The 12,891-nt window shown below is 38.9% G+C and overlaps 1 protein-coding gene across 2 annotated transcripts in view; it reads right to left on the bottom strand.

The window, feature by feature from the left end:
- The window catches only part of TMCC3 (transmembrane and coiled-coil domain family 3), a 90,922-nt gene that overhangs the window by 61,461 nt on the left and 16,570 nt on the right, over nt 1-12,891 (bottom strand). The window contains exon 1 of one of the 2 annotated variants that reach the window (XM_039703991.1): nt 8,553-8,572. The exons of the other annotated variant lie outside the window; for it this stretch is intronic. The gene's annotated coding sequence lies outside the window, so the exon portion shown is untranslated. Of the gene's footprint in view, nt 1-8,552; nt 8,573-12,891 lie in introns of those variants that run through there. 2 annotated transcript variants of the gene reach the window in all.

Here is a 12,891-nt window from a genome sequence, read left to right on the forward strand (position 1 = left end):
ACTCTGATAAGCAGAAGAGCCATAATTAAAATACCAGTTAAAATGGTAGTACAATTACAGGGACAATTTTCTCTGAGCAATGGGCATTCACAACCAAATGTAATGATAAAATTTCTGCCAAAATGTTCTTTATTTTGAACTACTGCTAGTCAGCAAAGTAGAAGGAATGCATAAATTAGACTTCCCCAGAAAATAATACTTTCAACAAAAAATTAATCTAGTGGCAGCTAGCATTTTGAGTGATTTCTTGCTTCTCCATTCTGTGGAATAAAAATGCCACCACAGATAACAGACCATAAATAGAACTTAGGTTTTTCTGTTCAGTTAGCATTGCCTCATCTAAAGCAAACTACGTGTGTCAAAGAGAAACCTTATTTAATTTTCAGTGGGCCAATAACCCAAGTAATAACAAAGCAGAAAAAAAACTATTATAGACTGCAAATTAAGAATTGTTTATTACTTTGCACAGTTGTTTGCAATGTTTCTGTAATCCCAGCTGGTCTTTATCCACTGCAGTGGGAAAACCAGTGTATCATAGTGCAATGACAAAATGAAGTAGCTTCTTCTGACACTTTAGCTGTGTTCCTACTCAAGAAGACAATTGCAAAAGGCATTGTGCAATCCACTGACTGCCACGTAAACACCTGCATGCTGCTCCAAATCCATTAGCCGTGGACCCAGCTGCACCTCCAAGAGTATTTTCCAGCAATTCCATGTTTCAGCTGCCTATAAGATGCCTGAGGTCTGTCCTGGGCATACCTGAAACCCACAGCACATGAGCCCACAAACAGCTAACCCCAGCAGTGCCTCATGCTGCTCCTCATGCCCACAGCACCCCTTCTCCCTCAGCTGCCCTCAAAGCTGCACAGGTGCCATTACACTCTCCAGATACTGCTGTTACACATCAGCACCATCAATTCATCTCAGAAAAGCAAGTGCAGCCTAGAACTTGGGCTTCATATGGTTGGTGGTTTTTATATTGGGTACACATCACATTTTAGCCTTCAAATTCACTGAAAAAATCTGTAATTTGTGACTATTATTATAGCTCCTTGTACCGCACATCAACATCATGCTAATGATACAAATGTCACAGTGCTGTCACTAGAAATCCATGTCTGCACTCAGTGGTTCAAAATCAATAAATAAATAGTTACTTAGGCAAACACTGAAATTTTGAAAGCCATTCATGACTTTGCTTACTGTAGACACTGCTGGTGGTGTGGAGAATCTGGCACTCAGATTTGCAGTCAGGCATTAGGGACCACACTGCCCCAGTCTACAGCATCAGTTAAGCAGTTTACTCAATCAGAATTGCAGAAGGCAAACTTGAAAATTAACTTGATGGCAACCTATCCATTAAAACCCCTAAACAGCATATGGCTACAGCTTCAGTACTATTGCCACCTACAGATATTCCTCTTATCCTTCATTACAGAAAAGTGAAAGGAAAAAAAGCTACGAAACCTGCTGTCCTGGCATTATACTCTGATAAATTCAATCACTACCATGTAATAATGATTAACATAAATTCTCCGGGTAAAAGCTACAGCTGAACAAGTATTCACTTTAATGCACAAAAATGTTAATAAATTCAGTGGTAAAGAGGATAAAAATATAAATTCTGCTTAGTTAGGGAAAAACAACAAAATAAAAGACTTGTCCTATGTAATCAGACACTATCTTATATATTTTCTGCAGAAGGTAAAAAGCTGTAGAACCCAGGTACAGCCCAGGCAATGAAGCATGCCAGTGTTCAGGTTTGTCTGGGGCAGCAAAAACCCTGTAACCAAAGCTAGCTCTTTGACAGGTTAGTGGCTTTGGTGACCCCATGCTGCAGCTGAGAACACAAAGTGCAAGGACGTGGTTGTCTTCCTTTGCTGTCCCTTGCTTAAGACAGGGAGCAACAGCCCTCATTTTTATAAGGCATGGTGAGAAGTGACTTCTCTACACTTAAGTTTATATCTTTATTTGGAAATGTGCTTTTTTTTCTTTAAAAAACAAAGGGTGATTTTATCACTATTTTTGGTGGTGACTACAATACTTGCACAGATTATCACCTTTGAATGAGTCAAGCGAGAATGTTTCCAAATGAGGTACTTAAGCCTATTTGAATTGCTATTTTCCTATTTTAGTTACTTGCACTACAATTTTCAGACCAAAAAAAAAAAAAAAAAACCCAAAACAAACCAAGATGTAAGTACTAACCATTTTGAGAAAAAAAAAAAAAACCCCAAAACAAACCAAGTTGTAAGTACTAACCATTTTGAGAAAAAACAAAGAAACCAAGTAGTTAGCAAAATAGTCAGAATAATCAAAGAAACTGCTTTTGGCACATTTTAGTCTACCAAGCAGAGTACAGAATGTCACTGAAAGCATTAGGACACCAGGGTGTATGAGCACAGATATGGCACACAAGATCTCAGAAAACTAAATAATATAATGGTTTCAATTAAGAAAATACTGAAAAAAAGGGTCTGATTTTGATAGTGTTTCCCAGTTTTACAGAGGTGGATGGGTGCAAATACTGACAAAAAGATGAATGTTGCTGTCTGTAAGGTGAATAATCAGCACAGCCACAGATTTATCTTCACCACTGCTGTCCCACACCATGTTAACAGTTTATATGTTCACATTTCTGGCAGAGCTAAATTGCTGCTACTAATAATTCAGCTATAGCTGAGACTTGTAATTATTTCAGAATCAGGAAGCTATAATATACCTACTCTGAAAACACAATTATTTAGCATGTGCATGAATACAAATGATGTTGATATATCTTGGTCTTTCATATTAATGGATAATTTCAATCTAAATGTGGATATTTCTTTTGGCAAGCTTTTCACCATGCTTATGTGCATTAAAAAAACGACTTGATAAATGAAACAGACACCACTTAAATACAACGTACCAGATAAACCCAACTGGATTGGAAGCTCCATGCAATAAGGTACAAACTAGGCATAAATTACTATTGGACATCTCCAAAATCCTATCTATTCAGAATAAGCAGATTTTTACACTATACAAATAGAAATGACAGAAATTCCTTGCTAGAAGTACCTTTTTTTCAGTGTTCTATTTCTATGGTAAATGGCCAAGTTTGAACTTTACCAGGCTCAGGTCCCTTTATTAGATTTCAAAAAGTTAGTGAAGAAACTATTTTATTTTCCTTATTTTCCACAATTTCATTGGACAACATTTGTGCATGATTGATTTCTAGCTATGTCTCCTTGTTGTATGGGGTCTTTCCATGGCAAAACAAAGAACAGTTTGTATTTCAACAGTAGAACTAGGGAGAAAGAAAAACAACAGGAAAAAATTATTTATGCAAGCATGATCCTTGAAGCAATTACCTGTGTTTCTGTATTTAACTACATTTAACCTAATGATATCTAATTAATCAAATATTTCTACTGAGTAGTCAGGAAATGTCTCAGAGCACAAAACATACAGCATTTTAACAGATACAAGCAGCATGAAAAGCACCATGTGAAATCCAAAGATGGTCACAAACCCCTGTAAATCTCACAGCCAGGACAGCACACAAGCTAAAGTGGGCCAGCACTACAGCCAAAACAGCTATTGACCATTACATCCCTAGAAAATAACATCTTCCTAATTCCTTCTTAGACTTAGAGATGGCAAGTTTAGATAAGATACTAGGAAGAAATTCTTTATGAGGCTGGTGAGACACTGGAACAGGCTGCCCAGAGAAGCTGTGGACTCCCCATTTCTGGAAGAGACCAGGCTGGATGAGGCTCTGAGAAACCTGGTCTGACAGAAGATGTCCCTTCTCATGGCAGGAGGGTTGGATGGAATCAGATGATTTTTAAGATCCCTTCCAATCCAAACCCTTCTGTGATCTTTCTGAACTGGTATGAAGGCACTGACCAAGAAGCTGTGTGTTAAGAGTCACAGCTTTTGAACTCTGCACCACAAGAGGCGCCAGGCAACAGGAGTGAGGGATGGGGAGAAGAGCTGGGAGCCAAGGGTTATGCTGACAGTGCCACCACCTGGAAGGTCTGAAATGATAACACAGGAAAGGGCCAGCACATCCAAAACAAGCGAAAAAGGTCTTTTTATGTGCCCTCTTGGAGAACAAGCAAGCAGCTGCAGCTTGCATGCAAGGAGCTCCAAGGCTCTCCCCAAAAAAGGCCTTTTAATGTGCCCTCTTGGAGAACAAGAAGGAGCTGCAGCTTGCATGCAAGGAGCTCCAAGGCTCTCCCCCATAGGATCTAACATACATTAATTTTGGCTTTGATATTAATACACATAAGAGAAACAACCAAGTGTACCTTCAGATGTTGAATAATGCAAGCTAATAAACTCACATTGTTCAAGCAATAATGCCTCCAGTGGTGTTTACAGCCTTATGCTAGCACAGTGACTCTTTTTCCTCATGTATGTAAGAGATTTTCTGGCATTTTAATAAGGGCAAGAATTATTTTGCAAATAACTAATATGTTCTTAAACACACTAGGAAAAGTCTGATTCCACCAAACTAAGCAAGATTTTTGCCTCTGACTTAAATTATGGTTTCACCCATTTTCTCTGGTACTGTAATAGGGATCTTTCTTATCTTTTATACAGATAAAATCTTACCTGTGGCCTGTGTCAACACGAAAGGAACATAAAAGTGCTGTAAAATTTTGCTGAAAGTTTCACTTCCACGTTTGTCCAAAAATGTAAAGTGTTTAACCTTTAAAATACTTTTGATTATAAATGTGAAGTGGAAAGAGTACATTCACTCGGAGAATGCACTTTTTTTGACCGAGTATTTTTTACAGATAGTGTCTGAGTTTTATCAAATTTTTAATGCAACTACAGCGTTTTGGGTCCAACACTGCAAAGTCTGAGTGATTCAGGGGCTTCAGTTCTACCATCAAAATAGCTTGAATGTTTTTAAGAATTTAGCCCTTAATTGCTTAGGTATAAAACTCAGATTATCTGTTTAATTCATTGGGAATTAAAGCTCTGACTCACTAGTAGATGAGCTTAAAAAAAGCTTAAAATAATTTTCTCTTCTTACAATCTGCCCATTTAAATATCTGTCTCCCTCCTTACAGGACTGGGTCAGCTTCTAGGGAAGATGCTGCTGTACATCTGTGGCATATTAATGTAAACTGGTATCAGTTCTGGTCTTTCCTAGCAATGATGTGGTCCTCCCAGCTATGATTTAAGCAGATCTGCAACTGCTCTATGATTAGTCAAGCAATCCTAGCAGCAGGGGCAGAAATCTTCGAAGAGCACAGTAAAAATCTTAGAGACAGAATTGCTACAGCAGACTTAACATAAGCTGTCCCTATTTATTAGAAAAAATTCTGAGCACTGAAAATGAACCTGAGTTCAAAAGCAATTAACAAACTGTCTTTAGTGTCTTTTTTAAAAGAAGATCACTAAGAACAGGTGAAAAAAAGCTAACTATCTTGTTGGCAAATGCAGATAAGACCTGTCCTTTTAATTCACTGCTGTTTGTTTTACAGCAGGTCATTATTCTCATTAATTGCTAAGCTGCTGGCAGTCTCCTTGACATTTTGGATGAAAGATCAATCTGGATTTAATAAAGTGATCAAGAAGAAAGAGGTTATAATTCTTTAGGTTAAAAGTCTGCCAAATCAATGGCATTGTGCAGACTGACATCATGATAGGCAGTAGCTTATTGATACAGCAGTCCATTTTTTAATCAGGGTGACATAAACCAGCTATGGTCTGGCCTGACATATAATTGCATCATACATGCATGGCCAAGATTTAATAAAAATCCAACACAGTGTCTCTCCTACTTAGAAGTTCAAGGTGGGCAGGTAGGCAGGAAGGTGTGAGAGGATTTATGCAGGTGTGTTTTCATCTGTGAACAAAGAAATTCTATTATTGGATTTAAGGGTACATCTGGCAGCACTACCCATTATACAAGGATATTTAAGTTCATGAGGTTCTAGCTTTTCAGTAACCATCATTCAGAACTACTAAGAAATTTGACTAGTGTCAGATCTGAGCATACAGAGATGCTTTTCCAGAGGTGCTCACTAGGAATAGCCTTTGACATGTGAGCAGAGCAGGGGGCTTAGACATGTCTCCAGCTCTGAAATGAGACAACTGGTGTGTTTTAGACTGACTAAGTGCAAATAGTTTTTTCAAACAATGATTGGGGTTTTTTTACAGGTAATTTATCCTTGAGAAATATGAACAAATCTTGTTTACTCCAAAGCAGACATGCCATAGCAGAAACATCAGACAACAGACATTCAGGCTGAATTCAAAAATAAACCTGGCAGGGGGAGGAAAGGAATAATGGTAACATGTTCTGTGTTGGTTTGGGTGGGGAAAGTTGGAGTAGGAATTTTTCTTATAGAGACAGGGTTTCAGCACAGCTCAGTGAATGCTGGAACACTTGGGTACAAGAAGGAAATGGGGAAGTGCCCCAAACTCCTCCTGACAGTATATGCTTTCAGTGTGATCCCACTTGAAAAGTGAAGTTTTGCTAAACCAAGTAATTGGATTCTGCCAGGCTGCAGAAGTATCATCAATCATGTATTGGTATAGGTAACTGAGTATTTTTTGAAAATTAAATTCAAGAGGCAATAGAGCAGATTGATAGATTCAAAAGTCTAATGACATTCACACTAAAGTATATTAAATATTTTAAAATTTGGGAACTGAGAAGGATTTTGTAGAAATCTCTGCAAAATTGTACCTTTGAAGATGCAGCAAGATAAATTAGAAATTAGCAAGGCATGAAATTGTCTCACAAAGGAAATCACTTCTATGAAAGAGTGATAAACAGCACAAGAAAATTACAGATAATGTGCTACTTTCCACAGACTGCTCTGTCACTTGTTCTAAGTAAATGAATAATGAACTTTTCTCCAGACAGTGAAACCAAGAATAAGGAAAATCCTGTGAAGGCTCTCTGCACCTCTGTGATACCTGCAAAGGGTCACCCATTGCCTGAGCAGTCAGTCAATCAATCAAGTCTCTTTTCCACCAGTCAAGAAAGCCTCCTGCTGAGTATGGCATATACTGTTTTTTAAACTTCCACCCCTGCTTACTGAGTAGGGCTCTCAGCCCTCAACTGCTTGATATGGGACAATCATGAGGTTGTAAAGTGGGGATTTACTGCATTAAGTGTGTGCAATGGTTTTCAGAATAAAGTCTAGGAACAGCTGAGCTACTGAGACAGATGAGACTAAACTGAATTAACTGTCAAGAGTTAATAAGTGGGTCAGATGAGTGCGTGTGGCAAGTTACACACAGTCATAACTGGAAAACAAATGTCTATGTAAAAGTCAAAATAAAAGCTTGATTTGGGACAGTGGAATTTTTAGGGCTGAAAGTATTGTTAAATAATGCTAATTAGCCATTAAAAAGCACACTACACCTGCAAACAGATATTCAATAGTTAAGATACAGTGAGTATTTCTACTCAATATCCTTGTGTTATCTGCATTAGTCTTATTTTTTAGCATTGAAAAATGAGGTCTTTATATGAAACACCCCAAATTACAGACACTTGTTTGCAGATGGATTATCAATAGGCATGTGATGAGTCAATGACAAAATTCAGCTGCAAGTCTTTGAGTCTGTGACTTGGGTTCTTATCTAGTAAAAAATCCCTCCCAGGCATGAGGAAAGGAAGAAATATGTAGGCAAAATAGACTGATGGATTTTAGCTGATCTGCAGAAGGCAGGAGTACACAAAGCAGTCCTTTGGAAACAGAGCATTTGTAAGGGTCCTCACTCAGATGTCAGAATTCTTACATACACAAAGGGATTTCCTTTACCTGAACTGCCACCAAAAAATGCAAATATAGATGGAGATCTGTGGGGAGCTGAAATATTACCCTGAAATATTACCTCTACCAGTCCTAGCTGACCCATCCTTCAGAAGCAGCCAAATGGCTGCTACAAGGGTTCCACAGCAGCTGAACTTGCCTTCAGCCTCTTCTCAATTGTTTCCTCAGGGATCTCAGGACCCACAAACCCACGGTCCATCTCCGGCTACTTTTGTGCCACATGCTGGGGATTGCTGCTACCAGAGCAAAGTTTAGCATCAGAGCAGCCCAGTGCCACCTGTTAACAAGACTCTGACACAAACACAAAGCACCTCTCTGATGTCACACTTAGACATTAATTATTCTAGTCATAACTGGAATATGCATTGCTGAAATGTCTGCTGTCACCAGCTTACCAATTGCCTGAGTCTTTAAATTAGGCATGGATATGGAGACAACCAGCATCTTTCACCTGATTGTAGCATCCCAGGTTTTTCCAGTATCTTGATCTGATGAAAGCCATAGATGTGTATTTGCCCTTCTAGCAAAATAACCAGCCTCAAGGAGGGCTGGCTTGCACCCAACATGAACAAATCAAATCACAAGGAGAAACACCTAAGTATTTTCCCATTTTTTCAAGAGAAACAAAGAAACTGTTACACAAATGTCATTGGCTATACCTATTTTTGAGCAAAAACTTAGAGAATACAGAGACAACTTTTCCAGACCCTTTAAAAACAATCCATGTCAGATAAAACATCAAAAATAAACAGTTACCTGTAACACATTTGGTATGGGAATCCTCATTTTATCTGAAGATACCTAATTTTTTGAGAAAAAGTGGCTTCATTCAGACTGATACATCTCCTATTATTTTGCCCAATTCTCTCCTTTTCCCTTTGACTTTCTTTAATCTTCACAGATTCAACTGTCTTCTCCAAGCATTCCTACTGGATCCAATATGAAGAACAGACAGTTCACCATGAAAATATGTTCCAGACATATACCTAATATGCTACCTCCTGCAAATCTCAGCAGAAGCCCAGATCTTCTCAGTTTCTTGGTAATATTAAAGGTTTTATCACTCTACCCATCTAGTAGCTTTGAAAAAAAATGAAAAACAATTAACATCTAAGCAGGCACATCTGACAACACAGAAGCAGAAGACAACGATCAGCCTCTTCCTTTCAAGCCCTTTTTGCATGTCAAGTGCAGTTTGTGCCTCTTCTCTTTGACTTCCTTCCCTCTAGGCAACCCACTTCCACAAGCACATACCTTGTGATAAGTGAGAGAGCTGATATGTAGCTGAAGTGTCATTGGGGGGTGGGGAAAGCAAACTTTCTGAATAGTTAACACATCTGACTTGAAGTGCTTATTTCTCAACTTCTCCTTATTCCAAAACAAACTTGTGGGCTCCACATGCCTGATAGACCAAAGAGAACATCATAACCAAAATGCCTAAGCTGAAGAAGAAATGGTTGTTTGGGCTGTGTTTTTTAGTACATGTCATTAAGTCTTAGCTTGGTTGATTGAAGAGATTATATTTGATTTCTGCACACAATGCTGTCAATTTCCACTTGCATGCATCTAAATTAAGGAAGTGAGACTGCAATAGCAATAAAGGAAATGGCTTTATCGCACACATGCTCTTTAGGCAACTGCCTTCACATTTCCCCCAGGGTAGGAGCACCCTGCACAGCATTAGACTATAGAAATGAGGCTCAGCAAAGTGTCAGGCTGAGTAACTCTTAACATGAAACTGTCAGGATCCTCAAGAACTGGATCTAGACTGAAGATCAGCATCAAACACGGTGGCAGAGTTCTTGCATATACTTATAATGTTAGAGCAGAGAGAGTGCATGAGTTTCTAATGTATGCCATTCCTCATCCTTAGTCTAATGACTTTCCAGCAGAACACAGGCAGCTCCTGAAATATGTGTCATTTAAATGATGCACAGCTCTTTCTTGGGATAAAATAATCAAGTTTTTAAAATCAGATAAGAATATTCACAGTGTATTTAAATCGTATTAGGAAATCTCAAGTGTCATGCAAACATGGAAATTAAAAAGACAACAACATTCTACCTTATTACTGTGGAATGCAGGAGTATTTTCACTCTTGACATTTTCTCTAATCAATCAATCTGCTATTTGGCCATTGCATAAGAATTATACAATGTTAACAGCATACCTTTGGTTTTAATTCCTTATTGTAAGCAGCTATGAAATCTTGAGTGGGTCAGAATATGCAACTACAAACCACTACTACTAATTTTAGGTTTTATTCTTGTGCCCCCATAAATCAGACTGCCACCACTCCAACAAGCAGGTGAGAACTCTCTGAATGCCACCAGGAGCTCTGCCTTGTAAACACTGTTTTCCTAACTTTGCACTTTTCTCCATGAAGAACAAGTAAATCCCTATGCTCACTACCAGAGAGGACATTCAGATACTACTTTCTTCTGTTTTCTTGAAAGGCAGATAAACATTGCACTTCTGTTCAGACAAAGGTTAGGCCAGACCATGACATTTCCTGCACCTAGAGTAAGAGTCCTCCTGGCACCAGCTCTCTCTACACATGGGCTGCACATGGGCTAAGGAATCAATTTGTGGCAGGGATTGTGTGCAGCTGAGAAGCAGGCAGCTTCCTCAACTCCCCATCCATGGAAAGCCAGCTAACAGAGAGATGAGAGGTAAGAGTAAGCCATGGCTGGGATCCCACACAGCCTTTCCAAGGGGACCAGCCTCATGGTGTGTTTCCTTAGTGACATTTACTTGTCGGTCACTTCTGGCTTGTATCCTCTTGTGTTCCTGGGTCAGGAGGCCTCAATCACTTGAGAGACTTTGAGCCCTTGATATCAGTGGGAGAGGTGTGTAAGCCTTCCTGCAGGCCTGCATGTAGAACCAAGGGAGGGCTCTGCTGTCCCATCGCAGCCCTAGCAACTATCATGATTTTAGTCAAATTTCCTGACATTTAGTGTTTCTCAAAGTTCCCAGTCCTGCAATGATACAACCAAGTGAGATTCTCAGCTTCCATATTTTTTAATAGTGTAAATTTGTGATTATAAGCTAAAAACTGTCATGAATGTTATCTAACACCTCATAAAACAGAAGGCAAAGAGGAAAAAAGTCACTGTTTTTAATCTCTTTACTTAGGAAAGTCTGATTTGTGGTTGCTATGTACAAAAATTGGCAGAGAAGACGTAATACAGCTAAATGCAGCATCAAAGATGTTGTACATCCTGCTCCCAAATTTGACGTAACTAAAAATTAATTAATATTGTGGAGTGTCTTGGCAGAAACAATTCACTCAAATCATGAAGTTCAACCAGCACGAACTGGACTCTCTCTACAGCAGCCCAAAGATACCACTGCCTCAGCACAGGCTGAAGATGACCAATAGATGATGCTTTTCAAAAGCAAACCTACTTGATTGCTTACCTATTTTCTGGCTCTGATTCTGGTAAAAAAAAAATAAAAAATCAAAGAAGCTGATTAAAACAAAGCAATTGACAACATCAAGCCCTAAGAGGCAATTCGTCCCAGACATTATTATTGCAATTGCTTGTCTAGTTCCCCAGCACTGCCCTGCTCCTAGCCATTGGGTAGAAACAACTTGCACAAAAATCTGTTTAGAGAATTCATTAGTAACAGCCCAAATTAACTGTGGCATGAATACAGATCAATGTTAAGCTTCTAATTAAAAGACGTTAAATAGAACTAGATCTTTAAAATATCTTTAGATGGTATGAATGTGTTTGGGGTATGTATTAATGGCACATTGTTTTGATTTTCTCGCTCTCTGGTCATTACACAAGCTGCCTCATTTAAGGCCATTTAAATTAAAATAGCTTTTAGCAACACCATAACAGACACTAAAACATCTTTAGCAAAGATGGAAGCAGGCTCTTGTGTATTTATGACAATAGTTATTTAAGACACTGTGAGCCACCGTTCTATTCTAAAATATTTCTAAAGGGATTCATCTACAAGATACACCTGTCTGGGAAATAACATCCATCTCTTCTACCAGTCAGGAGAGAGCAGGGGGGAAAGGGAAATATATAATATACACCAGTTTATTTAACCTTTCAGTGAATGCTCCTGAGTTTCTAATGAGTGTCCACTTCACAAATCTCCTGTTTTAACAGATAATACTCAATCTTTCTAATAAAAATGAAACTCTGACAGATGCACATATTTTTCATGTTTCCAGAGTGGTGTCTCCATAACAATGATGAAAAATGGATAAAATTAATAATTTTTAAATCAATTGATAATCTGAAAAGTTTTTATTGAATTTAATAAGTCAGGTGTCTGTAAAGCAAGAGGTTAAAATAGTTATGGCTGGAAGTGTTTAATCTTCCAGATAAATTCAGAAGGAACTTCTACAACTTCCACAAAACCAGAGGGAGGACAGTAGTATCACTTCCCTTTATGACCAAATAGTTAGTTAGTTAAAGGATTAAAAGAAAACCCAGCAAATCCAAAATTCACATCAATGTAAAAAAAACAAGAAGGAGCTAAAGTGACAGATTGCTGGGTACCAGCAAGCTTGACAGAAGTTTGTTGACAGAGATGTATGTATTCCTCCCTCCTCCCATCCCAGACTGGGGAAGGCCAAAGGCTGTTGAACCTTGCATGGTAAAGCTCTGCATTGACAGATTGCTCCCCTGGGTACCAGCAAGCTTGACAGAAGTTTGTTGACAGAGATATATGTATTCCTCCCTTTGGCCTTGGGGAAGGCCAAAGGCTGTTGAACCTTGCATGGTAAAGCTCTGCATAGAAATACTTTGTCTGGAAGGTTTTTATGAGTTACAGCTCAGCCCGGGATTCTGGAGGGGTGGCTTGCACCTCTCCAGTCATGCATCAAGAAACCTTGAGCACAGCTGAACAAGTGCAGCAGGAGGTGACAGAAGCAGCTTTCAGAGGAAACACTGGAGACTCACCCAGAGTGTTGGGGATGTGAGCAAGGACATTGCCCTGGGTTACTGCCGGATACAATTCTGTTCATTTACAGTAATCTACAAAAATACCTGATTCCATTGCACTTTTTTTTCTCTTAGCTGGACAAGTTGAAGTGTACAGCCTCTGCAGTGCAGCCAGGCTCATCTCT

The sequence above is a fragment of the Passer montanus genome, unplaced genomic scaffold (genome assembly GCF_014805655.1).
Source record: "Passer montanus isolate IOZ18808 unplaced genomic scaffold, ASM1480565v1 scaffold17, whole genome shotgun sequence".
Taxonomy (NCBI): Eukaryota; Metazoa; Chordata; class Aves; order Passeriformes; family Passeridae; genus Passer; species Passer montanus.